Below are 16,507 nucleotides of genomic sequence, written 5' to 3'. Positions count from 1 at the left end.
TTATTATGCGATCAATGTTGAGAGTGTCCACTAGTGAAAGTATGATCCCTAGGCCTTGTTTCCAAACATCGAATCTCCGTTTATTTACCTGTTACCGTTGCATGTTTACTCGCTGCCATATTTTATTCAGATTGCTATTACCACTCATATACATCCATACTACTTGTATTTCACTATCTCTTCGCCGAACTAGTGCACCTATACATCTGACAAGTGTATTAGGTGTGTTGGGGACACAAGAGGCTTCTTGCTTTGTGGTTGCAGGGTTGCTTGAGAGGGATATCTTTGACCTCTTCCTCCCTGAGATCGATAAACCTTGGGTGATCCACTTAAGGGAAACTTGCTGCTGTTCTACAAACCTCTGCTCTTGGAGGCCCAACACTGTCTACAAGAATAGAAGCTCCCGTAGACATCAGCATCACAACATGATACATAGACTATAATCCAATTGCGTCTATGACAAAAAAATCCATCTTCCTGTTAGCGTCCGCACCCCTTTCATTATTAAGTTGCAAGCAACAGATAATTGCATTAAGCATTGTGTGTAATCTAAACAATATAATTACCCTCGGATAAAGCATAGTTGTTTTCTCCCTAGTAGCAACAACACATCTACAATCTTAGAAGTTATTGTCACGCTTCCAGAAAATTAGAGGCATGAACCCACTATAGAGCATAAATACTCCCTCTTGGAGTCACAAGTATCTACTTGGCCAGAGCATCTAATAGCAATGGAGAGCATGCAAGATCACAAATAACATATGACATGAATATATAATCAACCTCAACATAGTATTCAATATTCATCGGATCCTAGCAAACACAACATGTAGCATTACATAAAGATGATCTTGATCATGTAGGGAAGCTCACAAGATCTAAACATGAGGCAAAAATTGGAGAAGACAACCATCTAGCTAGTGCTATGGACCCATAGTCCAGGGATGAACTACGCACGCATCACTTCAGAGGCGGGCATGGTGATGTAGATCCTCCGGCGATGATTTCCTCCTCCGGAGGGTGCCGAGAAGAACTTCAAAACTCTCCCGAGATGGGTTCTACGATGGCGGCCACGACAAAACTTTTTGTGGATGGAGACTCGGGTGTCTGGGGTTTTCCTGAGATCGTGAATAAATAGGCGGAAGGGCGAGGTTGGTGGAGTCCTGGGGGGCCCACACCACCACTAGGCGCGGCCAGGGCCTGTGCTGCGCCTAGGGTTGGCCTCGCTGCCCCCTGGCGCTTCTTTGTCCCCCCTTCGGTCTCTATCTTCATTACGGAGAAATACTGACTTCGGCTTTTCTCCTGTCCAATTCCGAGAATGTTTCCTGTGCAACTTTTCTGAAACCAAAAACAGCAGAAAATAGTTGTCAATAGGTTAGTGCCGGAAAATGTATAAAAGTGTAACGAAGTTTATGTAAATCATAGTAGAATTGGTGTAAAACAAGCTTGGAGCATCAAAAATTATAGATACGTTTGCAACGTATCAATCCTGGTGGAGTTTCTCCCTCCAATCTTCTCTGCAGCAACCTCCGTTTTCGTGTTTCTGTGTTTGTACGGCGCTCTCCTCCTGAGAACTCTTTGTGGCCATATATATAGTGGGTTTTCGGGCAAAATACGTCGGTTGGCGTAAGAATCGAGGCGATTGGGCGATCGACAGCTGAACGATGGTGGGTGGCGCGCCCTACATATTTGGGCGCACCACCTACACTCTTTTGGGCCTTGGGCCCATCCAGGCCTTCTCCAAAGTTCTAGGGTGCTTCTCCCGATGAAAAAGTGACGCTCCAAAATCCCAGGTCAATTTGACTCTGTGTAGGTCTCTGAAAGTGAAAATACACAAAACAGGGTTTTCTTGTTCTGTAGTGTTATAAATCAAATAAAGGGCATCATTGGTAAATCCCCATAAATCAATGTAAAACATGATATTATCATCATCATATATGTTGCAAATATGTGGGAATTCAATATGATGAAGGACAAAATTCATGTATGCATTTTACGTGCATCAGCAAGCGACTTCACAAGGTTCGCTTCTACCATGCTTGCAGGGGATCCCATTGGTTGGTTCCCACAACCTGTTACATCAGGCGGATGCATGCCCTATGACTCCAGCTAGTAGTACAATCATGCCTCTGCCGACCAATCCTAACCTTCACTACCTCAGGGGGCAACTGATAGCTAGAAATTTTGAATTATTTTACTGAGGTTTTTAAGTTTACTTTTACTCATATTGTCACTCATTTCATTATCTAGCTAGATACAAATATGTCTACTTTGCGTACTTACGAGTTCTTGTTCAATTCCATAAGAGCTTTGCAAATTTACTAGTTTTAGTAGGGTTTTATTATGTTTTCCTTGACTTTTACATGTATTTAGGTGTTATGGACGATCATCGAGAAAGAGAGGCAAAAGAACCAAGAGGGTACAATATGGGAGTTACAAGCACCAAACTTAACCATATGAGGTGTGGGAAAGTGATATTTTCCCAATATCTTATATTTAATATCTAAGGCCATGGTGTTGTAGCCCTCATCCATACGAGTTCAACAAGTCGAAGAACACCTCAATCAGAGTTCATATGAAGGAATGTCGGCCAATATACGAAAGTCCAGTAAGAATAACAACCATCGGTATGGGAAGAGCCCACATGTATTGTACGGTCGTACGGGCCTCTGATGGCTCTGTTTCGTCAAACGGAACAACATTTGTGAATGTCCAATGGGCATATTCGGCTCCCAGCTCCGTCGCTTCGCGAAACCGACCTCCAACACCTATATGAGGAGGGGAGGAGACAAGGGAGAGCAACATTCATCCACGCCCTAGGGGCGGATCCCTGCTGCTCTACCACCGTTGCCGCCGTCTCCACAACCGCTGCCTCCATCACCATCTCCACCAACACAGAAGAGGAGGAGGAGACTAGGATCTTGAAGGGCAACACATCAATCTCCATCATCATCATCATCAACGACTACATCTCCCATCCCCTTTATCTACTTGGTTGTGATCCGAACTCTATTAGGATTTACACTTGTATGCAATTGTACCTTCATATTCATATTGTCATGATGTTGATTCCCTTCATGTATGAGTAGTTCCTTTGTTCTTGGGGAGATATGGAGAAACCCTAGTGATATTATGATCTGAAATAAAGATGACTTATATCTTTGATCTATGAATGTGTGTTAGTTCTCTCTCTTGATATTATATGTTGTGCACAATGTAATTTTTGCCTTATGGTCTCGAGAGGGAACTACCTTTGAAGTGTGGTAAAGTGTACGACGAGAAGTGACATTACCGTATCGGCACTTTAACACATGGAAGAGGGGATAAGGAGGGACTCATACATATCATAGCAAAGATATAGTTCATTCCAATCATAAGTAATGACAATACTAGTGGTGGAACCTACACTCCTTGAGAACCCCACAGCCATATCACAAACACACTCCATCAACACTCTCTAGCTTTAGTTTACATTTAATATTTACTTTCTTTTAGTTACTTCAAACTCTTAAATATTTTTCATTTTAGCAACTTATAGTATAGTCTATTGCCAAACCACGGTTTAGGTGCGAACGTGGATGCACCTGACAACGCAGTTGCGGGATTGTGTTTATAGCCATTTTACAAAGCTTCTCAGGGACAAACTTATATAAATAATATTTGCTACTACAAGTACTGCAACAACCCTATTATTGTTCGCAGGAACCCAGTCACCAGCAACTATGTGAGTTCTCATGCTCTGATCCTTCTAGTACTATATTTCATCATATTGGCCCATAGATACCAAGTTTCAATTAGTATAACCAAACTACTCTCTAGTGTGTTTATTATGTTAACATGTGAGAACCATGAGTCAATTATAGTTGTTAATTTTTTGTTCAACTATCTAGAAGTAAACATTATGCTTCTCTTCTTTATAATTTGTAGGACTACATCATGGACTCCTATAATGATGTGGAGTTGCTGGCAAAGTGCGTGTACCACATGCATTTGTTGTTAAACTTGTCAACTAGAACTGTTTTTGTGAACTTTGTAACTTGTGTACTAATGTTTGTGTATCTATGTTGATATGGACTTGGATGTATTGATGCCTATGCCGATGCTGAGCTACAACTTCATGTTTTGCTTTTGCTGAATTAAATTATGTGTACCGGGAAATACATCCATTAATATATCTGTTTTGAAATGCGGGTTTTAGTAAAAAAAATACAGGAAAAGGGGAATATAGGGGTTCTTTGCGAAGTGCTTTTCCCTGAGACACTCGACAAAGACCAGTATGTCGAGTAGTTCAAGTGATAGCACTTGGCAAAGCCCAGCACATTCGAGTAGGCATAGATCTAGTGCCGAGTAGTTCAGGCCCATGGCACTTAGCAAAGAGACCAACTATGCTGATTGTCCAGGTCAACGACACTCGGTGAAGAGGCCAACTCAGTCGAGTGCCGAGTAGTCCAAATCCAAGGCACTAGGCCGACTGTGCCGACTCCTACCCCTCCTGGCACTTGGCAACGAATAGCGCGAAGTGGCAGCACCCTAGCGCACCTACACTTTGTCATGTGCCTGATAAAAACACCGGGTAAAGCCTGTGTGCCTTCCGACATGAGGCAAACGGAACTTACCTTTACTATGCCGAGTGGTGCGTAAAAGTCCACAACAAACAATCTTTGATCAGTGATACGTCTCAAACGTATCTATAATTTTTGATGCTCCATGCTTGTTTTGCACCAATTCTACTATGTTTTGCTTATACTTCATTGCATTTTTATACATTTTCCGGCACTAACCTATTGACAAGATGCCACCATGCTAGTTCCATGTTTTCTGTTGTTTTTTGTTTCAGAAAAGTTGTACAGGAAATATTCTCGGAATTGGACGAAACAAAAGCCGAAGTCAATATTTTACCGCAACGAAGACGAAGTCCGAAGAATCGAAGAGGAGCCACTGGGGGCCAAACCACCCCTAGGCGCGGCCCAGGCCTTGGCCATGCCTAGGTCAGGTGTGGGCCACCCTGGCCTCCACCGACCTCGCCCTTCCGCCTATTTATTCATGATCTCGGGAAAACCCAGAATACCCGAGACTCCATCCACGAAAAGTTCCGTCGCGTCCGCCATTGCGGAATCCATCTCGGGAGGGTTCTGAAGCTCTTCCCAGCACCCTGCCGGAGGGGGAGATCATCACCGGAGGCCTCTACATCGGCATGCCCGCCTCCGAAGTGATGCGTGAGTAGTTGATACATTGCAAAACTATCTATAATTGTTGATGCTCCATGCTTATTTTACACCAATTCTACTATGTTTTACTTACATTTTGTTGCACCTTTATACATTTTCCGGCACTAACCTATTGAAAAGATGCCACACTGCCAGTTCCTTGTTTTCTGCTATTTTTGGTCTCAGAAAAGCTGTACAGGACATATTCTTAGAATTTGACGAAACAAAAGCCGAAGTGCCTATTTCTACCGTAACGAAGACGAAGTCCGAAGGGGGTCAAAGAGGTGCAGCAGGGCGGCCAGACCACACTTAGGCGCTGACTAGCCTGGGCCGCGCCTAGGGGTGGTGTGGGCCACCTCGGCACCCCACCGACCTATCTCCTCCACCTATAAATGCCTCCCGAAGCGAAAGCCCTAAATAACTCATCCTCCGTCCCAGAAAAGTTCCGTAGCTCCGCCACCGTCGCAGACAAGATCCCGGGGGATAGAAGTCTCTATTCCGGCACCCTGCCGGGATGGGGAATTGCCCCCGAAGCCATCTTCATCCACTCCACCACCATCTTCATCTCCATTGCTGACTCCTACGATGAGGAGTGAGTAGTTCTCACCCGAGGATGAGGGCTTTACCGGTAGCAATGTGGTCTATCTCTATCTCCCATGATATGATCTTTATGTGATCGTGAGCTTTTTAATCTTGTTGCGTATGTAGATGTTATTCTCCAACTATTGTGTGCTACTCAAATGGTTTTATTATGTGATATCTGGGGACATCTTGTCCAACGGTGTGAAGGTGATAGTGTGCACACAATGTTTATTTTTTAAGCTTAATTTATAGAAATACATTCGAATTGTGGTGTCTAGTTAGTACCATCTTTGTTGCTCAAAGTGACAACGTGGGGTGTACATAGATTGGGAACACGAACTTTAAGGAGTGCTTATGCAGCCCTACACAGTGAATTTGTGTTTATTATCAAATCGGAGAATGGTTCAGAGTAGCGTAGTTAAGAGATAATACCTATGTATTCAATTATGATATCATTGTTGAGAGTGTCCACTAGTGAAAGTAAGATCCCTAGGACTTGTTTCTAAGCATTGAAACACCGTTTACAACCAGTTCTGCTACATGTTTGCTTGCTGCCCTCTTTGTTTCAGATTGCAGTTACTACTTACAATCATCCATATTATTTGTATTTCACTATCTCTTCGCTGAAGTAGTGGACCTATACACCTGACAAGTGTATTGGGTGTGTTGGGCACACAAGAGACTTCTTGATCATAATTGCAGGGTTGATTGAGAGGGATATCTTTGACCTCTACCTCCCTGAGTTCGATAAACTTTGGGTGATCCACTTAAGGGAAACTTGCTTCTGTTCTACAAACCTCTACACTTGGAGGCGCAACACTGTCTACAAGAATATAAGCGTGCGTAGACATCAAGCTCTTTTCTAGCGCCGTTGCCGGGAAGGTAAGGTAAAAGGTACTCGCATCCTCTGGCTGCTAAGTTTTCTAGTTGCTGGTGAGTGCTCGAAGTTATTTCCTTTAGATTCTGCAATTACATCTTTTCGTTTCTTGTTTTTATTTTCACTAGTTAGGTTTAATGGAAAACAACAACAAAGTTAGAGATATTTATGGTATTTATCTTGAGTTAGGACATGAGGTGTTTGAAGAGAAAATTAAAAAAACCTATGGAACTTTATTTGTATGCTAATAGCAATGTTGTTAGTATTAATTCTTTGAACACCATTATTGCTAATCCTATGGAAAAGTCTAAGCTTGACGGAGGAGGAAATTTACTTTGATGATACTATGCCTCCAATATATGATGATTATGTTATTTTCAGTCTGCCTACTATTGAGGAGAAAATTAATTATGATTACAATATGCCTTTGATGATTATGGTGATGAGAATAATAATAATAGCTATTTTGTTGAATTTTCTCCCACTACAATTAATAAGAATGACTATGCTTATGTGTGGAGTAATAACTATTTTATGCATGTGGCTCATGATAAAAATGTTTTATGTGATAGTGGTATTATTAATTTTATTTATGATATTCAATATGATAGAGGGAAACATTGTTCTATGTATCTCAATAATATTAAGCTTCACCTCTTTATGTTGAAAATTTTGAAGTTGCACTTGTTTTGCTTTCCTATGCTTGTTGCTTTGTGCTCCCATGACTTGTTTATACAAGATTATTTTTCATAGTAAGTGGGGCAGACTTAAATTTGCTTTATATTTCCTTCTTTATGCTCTCTTTTACTTCAAATTCATATTTTTTATGTGAGCATCGTTTCAAACTACTGAGTCTGGTTGAAAGGTGTTAAAGAGAAGCGCTTATGAGAGACAATCCATGTTTATTTTCTCTAATTTTTATTTTATTTGTTGAGTCTTGGAAGTTCTTGCCTCTGTAACAACCTCTCCTTATCATTTTTATTTTGTTTTTGTGCCAAGAGTAGCCTCTAATAGGAAGAAATTAAGATTTGGGGAAGTTTCTGTCCAGAAACAGATTATGTGATGTTACCATAAACATTCGCACTCCTAGGCAATGCGTAATTTTGATCTGCCAATTTTTGATCATATGCCACGGGTTTATATCTAACTTTCATTCGTTTTGCACTTTTCTATTTGAGAAACAGAGGATTTTCTAAAAAATCGATCTTTACCTACTGTTCTGTTTTGATAGATTTCTGCCCCATTTGCATTTGCCTCTTATTCTCTTTCTTTTTGAGTTTTTTTTAGAGAAAGAGCTTTTTGAAGAAGTTGCTACAATAGCTAATGTTTTAATGGATGTTTAATATATGTTAGAACTGAACCCACGTGGATTTGTTATTTAATTGCACTAATGTTGCTAATAAAGAATTATGTGAAGTTTTGTATGAAGGAAGTTTTCAAGTGTAGGGAGAGAAGAATGATGTAATGAGATGAATAATGGACAAAAACTCAATCTTGGGGATTCCCCTTCCACCCCAAGAAATATTCAAGAGGTACAAGCATCAAATCATGGGGATGCCTAAGACATCCCCTTCTTCATCAACAAAATATCAGGTCATCTTTCTATACGCTATATTGTTATTGCTTCATATGCTATGTGTTGTTCTTGGAGCGTATTTATTTTTATTTTTTGTTTTGTTTTGTTTTGTTTGATGTAGCATATATTTGGATTCTAGCATTCTTGTGTGGGAGAGAGACACGCTCCATTTCATCGCATAGAGCACTCTAGTTTTCACTCTTATTGTTCTACGGGTGTTCTAGTTTGCTAGTACTGCGTTTATCTCTTGGTTTTCCATTCTTATTTTGTTCAGATCTCGTTAATTTTATTTATTCATGTAAGATTATCTCTCTAGTCCATATTGATATTTTTATCTATGAGATTTGTTTCAAATAAATTGATTGGTGTTGGAGACGAGTAAAAAGTTTCATGCTAATAGTGATGCAAAAAAGAAGCTTGTCTAGACTGTGGCATAGACTTCGGCATGTCGTGTTGGATGTTATTTTTATGATATTCTTAGTATCTATTATTTCATCATGACTTGTCTCAAATATATGAGAGTCCTTAATGTGCCAGTGAAAGAATCATGTGTTGTTTCTATCGTAGAAGCATAATATTGTGATATTCTCCTTTGATGCTTTATTGGGTTGACTTGGCACATGCTTACACCATGTTATGAATACCAACCAGTCAACTAAAGCCTCCATCATCATTTAGTTTTTTTACTTGTGATATCACTTTATGCTTTGATTAATATTGTTTTGTCGATATGCATGATTATGGCCATTATTGCTCTCTTAGTTGGTCGCTCCTAGTCTATTGCTAGCCTTCGCCTGTACTGAGTATGAGCGCTATACTCGTGCATCCAACCACTAATAACCAAAGTTTGCCATTTGTGTCCACCATATCTACATATTAGCATTATTGCTATACCAAGTATTTTTATCATGTTTATATATATCTTTCGAATTGATTATGAGAAAATAGTCACTAAAGCTCTCAGGAACTTGATGGCACATTTACTTTCTTGCACTGAATAAACTTGAACCATTGTGACTATCTTATGTAGATTATATGCTTACAAGTTTTAAGTTTGGAGTTAGCACAACCATGCTTTAATGGGGCACGCTTTAAACATTGCACTTATTGTTATTTAGTTGATGTCATGATCTTTTGTTTATGGATGCCTATCGATGCAAAATAAAATGGGAACTTGTAAGTCCATGGAGTTTGTATATGTGTTAGAGGAACGCTGGGCCGCTAACCTAAGTCATGCATCATTCATGGTGGAAGTTTACACCATTCCATAGTGAGCATTCCGTGAAGCATCTTCAATAAAAAGCTATACCCATAGCAAATAAAAGGATTACTGAGATGCTCATTATCTATTATATGAAAGAGTATTTCCATATCATGGAGCAAGAGGTACCCATACTGCGTTCTTTATAATACATGTATAATTACAATGACAAGAACTTATTTGGGACCTAAGTTGAGTAGGATGAGGTGTAGGTAATCGTATTCAAGGGGCATGGGATTTTCAACTTATGATTTTCCAAGCATACGACTCATTTTTGCACTCACATTAACTTTAACCATTCAAGATGCCTATGATAGGGGAAATGAGAGCTTAAAGATAATAAGTACCATACCTTTTTGAAAGCTTTATAAAAATTGTTAATCCTTACTTCCTTCCTCGAAGGACCTTTCTTTTACTTTTATGTTGAGTCTTCCTCTTCCTGCTTTATGCACTGATTAAGAGAGCATAGTTGTCATTCTGAGTATAATGTAAATAGTCCCAAGACTTATTGATTGATTCATGATTATGCTATTGCTTGTTCTTAAATTACTTGTATCTAGTCACCCTCTGAACTTTAATGGTGTCCTACTATTTATGTTTTGCTATTCCATAAAGGACAAGCTGAATACCACTTTGCTATGTTTTCTCTATGCTCATAAACAAATAATTGCTTTCATTGCATAATTATTCATGATCCTTTGTTTGAGTTACTTTTCATGTTATAACATAGTTGCTAAGTTCTATTGTTAGAATTATATCTATCATGCCTATGTTTATACTGCTTTGATTCCAGCTCACAACACTTTACAAAAGCTTGATAAAGATTGTGATAGTTGCATGTCACCTCAAAAATTATTTTTGTTATCACTTACCTACTCGAGGACGAGCAGGAATTAAGCTTGGGGATCCTTGATACGTCGCAAATGTATCTATAATTTTTTATGCTCCATGCTTGTTTTACACCAATTCCACTATGTTTTACTTACACTTTGTTCCACTTTTATACATTTTCCTGCACTAACCTATTGACAAGATGCCACAGTGTCAGTTCCCTGTTTTTTTTGCTATTTTTGGTCTCAGAAAATTTGTTCAGGACATATTCTTGGCATTGGACGAAACAAAAGCTAAAGTGCCTATTTTACTGTAAAGAAGACGAAGTCCGAAGGGGGGTCGAAGAGGTGCAGCAGGGCGGCAAACCACACCTAGGCGTGGCCTAGCCTGGCCCGCGCCTAGGGGTGGTGTGGGCCACCCCGGCACCCCACCGACCTATCTCCTCCGCCTATAAATGCCTCCCGAAGCGAAAACCCTAAATAAATCGGCCTCCATCCCAGAAAAGTTCCGTATCTCCTCCGCTGTCGCAGACAAGATCACGGGGGACAGAAGCCTCTATTCCGGCACCCTGCCGAGACGGGGAATTGCCCCCGGAGCCATCTCCATCGAATCCACTGCCATCTTCATTGCCAATAATGACTCCTATGATGAGGAGTGAGTAGTTATCCCCCGAGTGAAAGGACACGGATGTCGACTAGAGGGGGGTGAATAGGCGGTTTAAAACTTTTACGAGATGGGCTTAACAAATCCGGAATAAAACTAGGGTTTACTTTGTCAATCCCAAAACCTATATACTATGGTTCACCTATGTGCACCAACAAGTTATGCTAAGCAATAGAAGAAACTATGTGATAGCAAGATACATAACTTCAAGCATGATGGTATCACAAAGTAAAGTGCATAAGTAAAGAGCTCGGGTATAGAAATAATCGAGGCACGCGGAGATGATTATTTATCCCGAAGTTCACACTCTTGCGAGTGCTAATCTCCGTTGGAGAGGTGCGGTGGCTTAGTGCTCCCGAACGCCACAAATGGCCTCACCTTGAGGTGTGGTTGCTCGATGCACACCAATGCCACAAAGGCCTCACCCCAAGATGCGGTAGTCACAGCACACACCGAGCGCCACGAAGGCGCCTCACCTTTTTCTCCGGTGACCCTCGCCACAAAGGCCTAGGTCACGATTCCACTAAGGGATTACCTTCGAGGCGGAAACCGGGACTTACACAAAGGTTAGGGCACACATCCACAACTTAATTGGAGGATCCCAACAACTCACCACAAAGGCCTAGAATCCGTCTAGGGTTCCAAGAACTCAAGAGTAACAACCTTCTTGCTTTCATCACCACGAATCACCGTGGAGAACTCAAACCGATGCACCAAATGCAATGGCAAGAACACCACTAAGATGCTCAAGTCCTTCTCTCTCAAATTCCAACAAAGCTACAATAGCTATTGAGGGAATAAGAGAGGAAGAACAAATAAGAGGAGGGACACCAAATTTCTCAAAGATCTAGATCTAGTGGATTCCCCTCACAAAGAGAGGGATTTGATTGGTCAAGATGTTGATCTAGATCTCCTTTCTCTTTTCCCTCAAATAGGTGCAAGAATCTTGGAGGGATTCAAGGGAGAGGAAGCTTCTCAAGGGCAACAATGGAGTAGAGAGAGAGCAGAAGAAACAACCAAACCAAGGAGGAAGAAGGGGGTCTTATATACCCCCTCCCAATGGAATATGGCCATTTGGGACCTCGCAGGCCGGAATTTCCGCCCCGGGCCGGAATTTCCGCCCATGGGCTTCGAAAAACGGCTAAGGACTTAAGGGAACTGCTCACAGTAAGGGGGCCAGATATTTGGCCGGAAATTTTGTAATCCGGGCCGGAATTTCCACCCCTTCGAAAACTGCGGAAACAACAAAACGAGAATGACCATAACTTGAGCATCTAGACTCCAATTTTGATGATCTTGGGCTCGTTTTGAAGCTAGTAACAAGCTCTACAAGATCATGCAGGGAACCATAATAGTCCAGTAAGTTAGATAGAAATAAATGATGAAAGGTTTGACTTATCTAAAAAAACATACCAGTAAAACCTCCAACCTTGAAAATGCAACAAGTTGCCCGTGCCAAAACCATTCTCGATGATTTAGAGCTTGTCATGAGAATAAGCACAAGCTCTAAAACACCACATGGATAAGATCTAAATAACAACCAAGAAAGATGATGCAAAGATGCAAAGGTTTGAGCTATCTCCGACCGATACGATCGAGTTACTCACTCGAGAGCCCTCCTGATAGTACGTCAACTAAACTATAAACCGGTCTCCAACTACACTATGAGACCGGTGAGAAAGAAACCCTATCAAGGGCAAACCTTAATCTTGCGCATTCCACTTGAGCTCGGTGATGACGGTCTTGACCGCAACAAGATGGAACACCTGTCTTGATTGTGCTTGCTTGATGAAGTCATGCGAATTACTCCCCCATACTCCACTATGGGATCTTCGGTGCATCTTCACATATCCATGATCATCATATGGATGACAAGCTTCAAGCATATGATCTCTTCGAGTTGGCTCATCTTGAACTTGCGCTTCATTTCTTCATTCTTCATCATGTTGATGTCTTGAAGTTAACTTTGAGGGCTTACTTCATCTTCATCTTCAAGACATACTTGACACTTGATATTCTTCATAAATTTATTCTTATTGCTACCTTGAAGCCAACATATGGTTCAAGAATTTCCTATGGACCACTCCTACAAATATAACTCAATGCACACATTAGTCCATAGGGATTGTCATCAATTACAAAATCCACACATGGGGGCTCCATGCACTTTCAATCTCCCCCATTTTGGTAATTGATGACAATCTCTTTGAGAGAGTTTATATAAGGAATTTCAGTAACAAACAAGTTATATACATAGAGCAAACTTCCCCATAATATATGCATGTGTGAACTTGACTTTCATTGCATATATTGGCATTCAAATCCTAGTGGAGTTTCCTCTAAATATTGAACTACGCAAAACAACAAGATGCAATGCACGAAAGGCATATGCTTAAGCACAAAGCAAAGACATAGCCAAATTCCCTTAAACCCTCCAAACTTCTCCCCCATTCGCACCAATTTCCGAAATGGGTGAAAATTTTAGAAGGCCAATATACTGAGAGTTCCTCAATATCGTGTGCATTTCTCATAATTTGAGTGGAATCAAATGCACGTATCCAATAACGAATATTCAGAAGAAATCACACTATGAGAGGATCAAATATTGCAAAAAGATAACAAAGTCATGAAGCTTCAACAAATGAAGCAAGCAACCAAATGAACCAGAAGGAAGATACCAAAAGAAAGATAGATATTATGATGAGATCAAGAAGATTGCTCCAAATAATATGAGGAAGCTACCCAAGGTTTGTGCACAAAACTAGACAATATGCATTGGAGTATAAATTGCACAAACATGGAATCAGCACTCCCATAATATCATTCAAAACAAAAGATACCAAGTGAATTAAACTCTAATGATCACCACAAATAGTGTTTTAAATAAAATGAGGAAGCTCCCCAAGGTACAAGCATAAATTAAAATGTTGCATTTGAATACAATATGCATAACATGGAATCCTCACTCCCTCTTTACCATTTAAAACACAAACATTTGCAATAGATCATAGATAGAAAATTAAGCTGAACACTTGCAATGATAAAAAAAAGTTGAGCAACAAGTAAGAGGCACCATAATAAAGGGCTCAACCAAGATGATATGTGAAATACATGACAAAGCATATTATAAGACTATTACAAGGATAAGCAAAAAAGCATCATCATAGTCTTCAATGAATTATATTGCTTAGCATGACCAATCAACACGCAACAAATAAATAAGATATCAAATGGAGATGTATCATCTCTTATGTGTATAAGTTTCTCTAAGTGGGCAATATCACAAAGATGTTTATCCACAAAGAAACATGCACACATGATGGCGTGTAATTCACACGTTCGTTGGGAACCCCAAGAGGAAGGTATGATGCGCACAGCAGCAAGTTTTCCCTCAGAAAGAAACCAAGGTTTATCGAACCAGGAGGAGCCAAGAAGCACGTTGAAGGTTGATGGCGGCGGGATGTAGTGCGGCGCAACACCAGGGATTCCGGCGCCAACGTGGAACCTGCACAACACAACCAAAGTACTTTGCCCCAACGAAACGAGTGAGGTTGTCAATCTCACCGGCTTGCTGTAACAAAGGATTAACCGTATTGTGTGGAAGATGATTGTTTGCAAGAAAACGAGTAAAGAACAAGTATTGCGGCAGATTTGTATTTCGAGTATAAAAGAATGGACCGGGGTCCACGGTTCACTAGAGGTGTCTCTCCCATAAGATAAAAGCATGTTGGGTGAACAAATTACGGTCGGGCAATTGACAAATAGAGAGGGCATAACAATGCACATACATGACATGATAAATATAGTGAGATTTAATTGGGCATTACGACAAAGTACATAGACCGCCATCCAACTGCATCTATGCCTAAAAAGTCCACCTTCAGGTTATCATCCGAACCCCTTCCAGTATTAAGTTGCAGAGCAACAGACAATTGCATTAAGTATGGTGCGTAATGTAATCAACAACTACATCCTTAGACATAGCATCAATGTTTTATCCCTAGTGGCAACAAGACAACACAACCTTAGAACTTTACGTCACCGTCCCGGTATCAATGGAGGCATGAACCCACTATCGAGCATAAATACTCCCTCTTGGAGTTAAGAGCAAAAACTTGGCCGGAGCCTCTACTAATAACGGAGAGCATGCAAGATCATAAACAACACATAGGTAATAACTTGATAATTAACATAACATGGTATTCTCTATCCATCGGATCCCGACAAACACAACATATAGCATTACGGATAGATGATCTTGATCATGTTAGGCAGCTCACAAGATCCAACAATGAAGCACAATGAGGAGAAGACAACCATCTAGCTATCGCTATGGACCCATAGTCCAGGGGTGAACTACTCACTCATCACTCCGGAGGCGACCATGGCGGTGAAGAGTCCTCCGGGAGATGAATCCCCTCTCCGGCAGGGTGCCGGAGGAGATCTCCGAATCCCCCGAGATGGGATTCGCGGCGGCGCGTCTCCTGGAAGGTTTTCCGTATCGTGGTTCTCGGTACTGGGGTTTTCGCGACGGAGGCTTTAAGTAGGCGGAAGGGCAACGTGGGGGGCCACACGAGGGCCCCACACCATAGGTCGGCGCGGCCAGGGCCTGGGCCGTGCCGCCCTATGGTGGCGGCCCCTCGTGGCCCCACTTCGACTCCTCTTCGGTCTTCCGGAAGCTTCGTGGCAAAATAGGACCCTGGGCGTTGATTTCGTCCAATTTCGAGAATATTTCGTTACTAGGATTTCTGAAACCAAAAATAGCAGAAAACAACGAATCGGCTCTTCGGCATCTTGTTAATAGGTTAGTTCCAGAAAATGCACGAATATGACATAAAGTGTGCATAAAACATGTAGATATCATCAATAATGTGGCATGGAACATAAGAAATTATCGATACGTCGGAGACGTATCAGCATCCCCAAGCTTAGTTCCGCTCGTCCCGAGCGAGGTAAAACGATAACAAAGATAATTTCGAAGTGACATGCCATCATAACCTTGATCATACTATTTGTAAACATATGTAATGAATGCGACGATCAAAACAATGGTAATGACATGAGTAAACAAGTGAATCATAAAGCAAAGACTTTTCATGAATAGTACTTCAAGACAAGCATCAATAAGTCTTGCATAAGAGTTAACTCATAAAGCAATAAATCAAAGTAAAGGTATTGAAGCAACACAAAGGAAGATTAAGTTTCAGCGGTTGCTTTCAACTTATAACATGTATATCTCATGGATAATTGTCAACATAGAGTAATATAACAAGTGCAATATGCAAGTATGTAGGAATCAATGCACAGTTCACACAAGTGTTTGCTTCTTGAGGTGGAGAGAGATAGGTGAACCGACTCAACATAAAAGTAAAAAAGAATGGTCCTTCAAAGAGGAAAGCATCGATTGCTATATTTGTGCTAGAGCTTTTATTTTGAAAACATGAAACAATTTTGTCAACGGTAGTAATAAAGCATATGAGTTATGAAAATTATATCTTACAAGTTGCAAG

The 16,507-nt window shown here is 40.8% G+C and overlaps 1 protein-coding gene across 4 annotated transcripts in view; it reads right to left on the bottom strand.

Moving 5' to 3' along the window:
• Positions 1 to 16,507, bottom strand: part of LOC124669604 — a 93,139-nt gene that overhangs the window by 3,248 nt on the left and 73,384 nt on the right. The gene's annotated exons all lie outside the window — the stretch shown is intronic.

This window comes from Lolium rigidum, chromosome 7 (genome assembly GCF_022539505.1).
Source record: "Lolium rigidum isolate FL_2022 chromosome 7, APGP_CSIRO_Lrig_0.1, whole genome shotgun sequence".
NCBI classification, from domain to species: domain Eukaryota; kingdom Viridiplantae; phylum Streptophyta; class Magnoliopsida; order Poales; family Poaceae; genus Lolium; species Lolium rigidum.
Note: the sequence above shows the minus strand (reverse complement) of the source record. Positions and strands in the feature narration are given on the sequence as shown.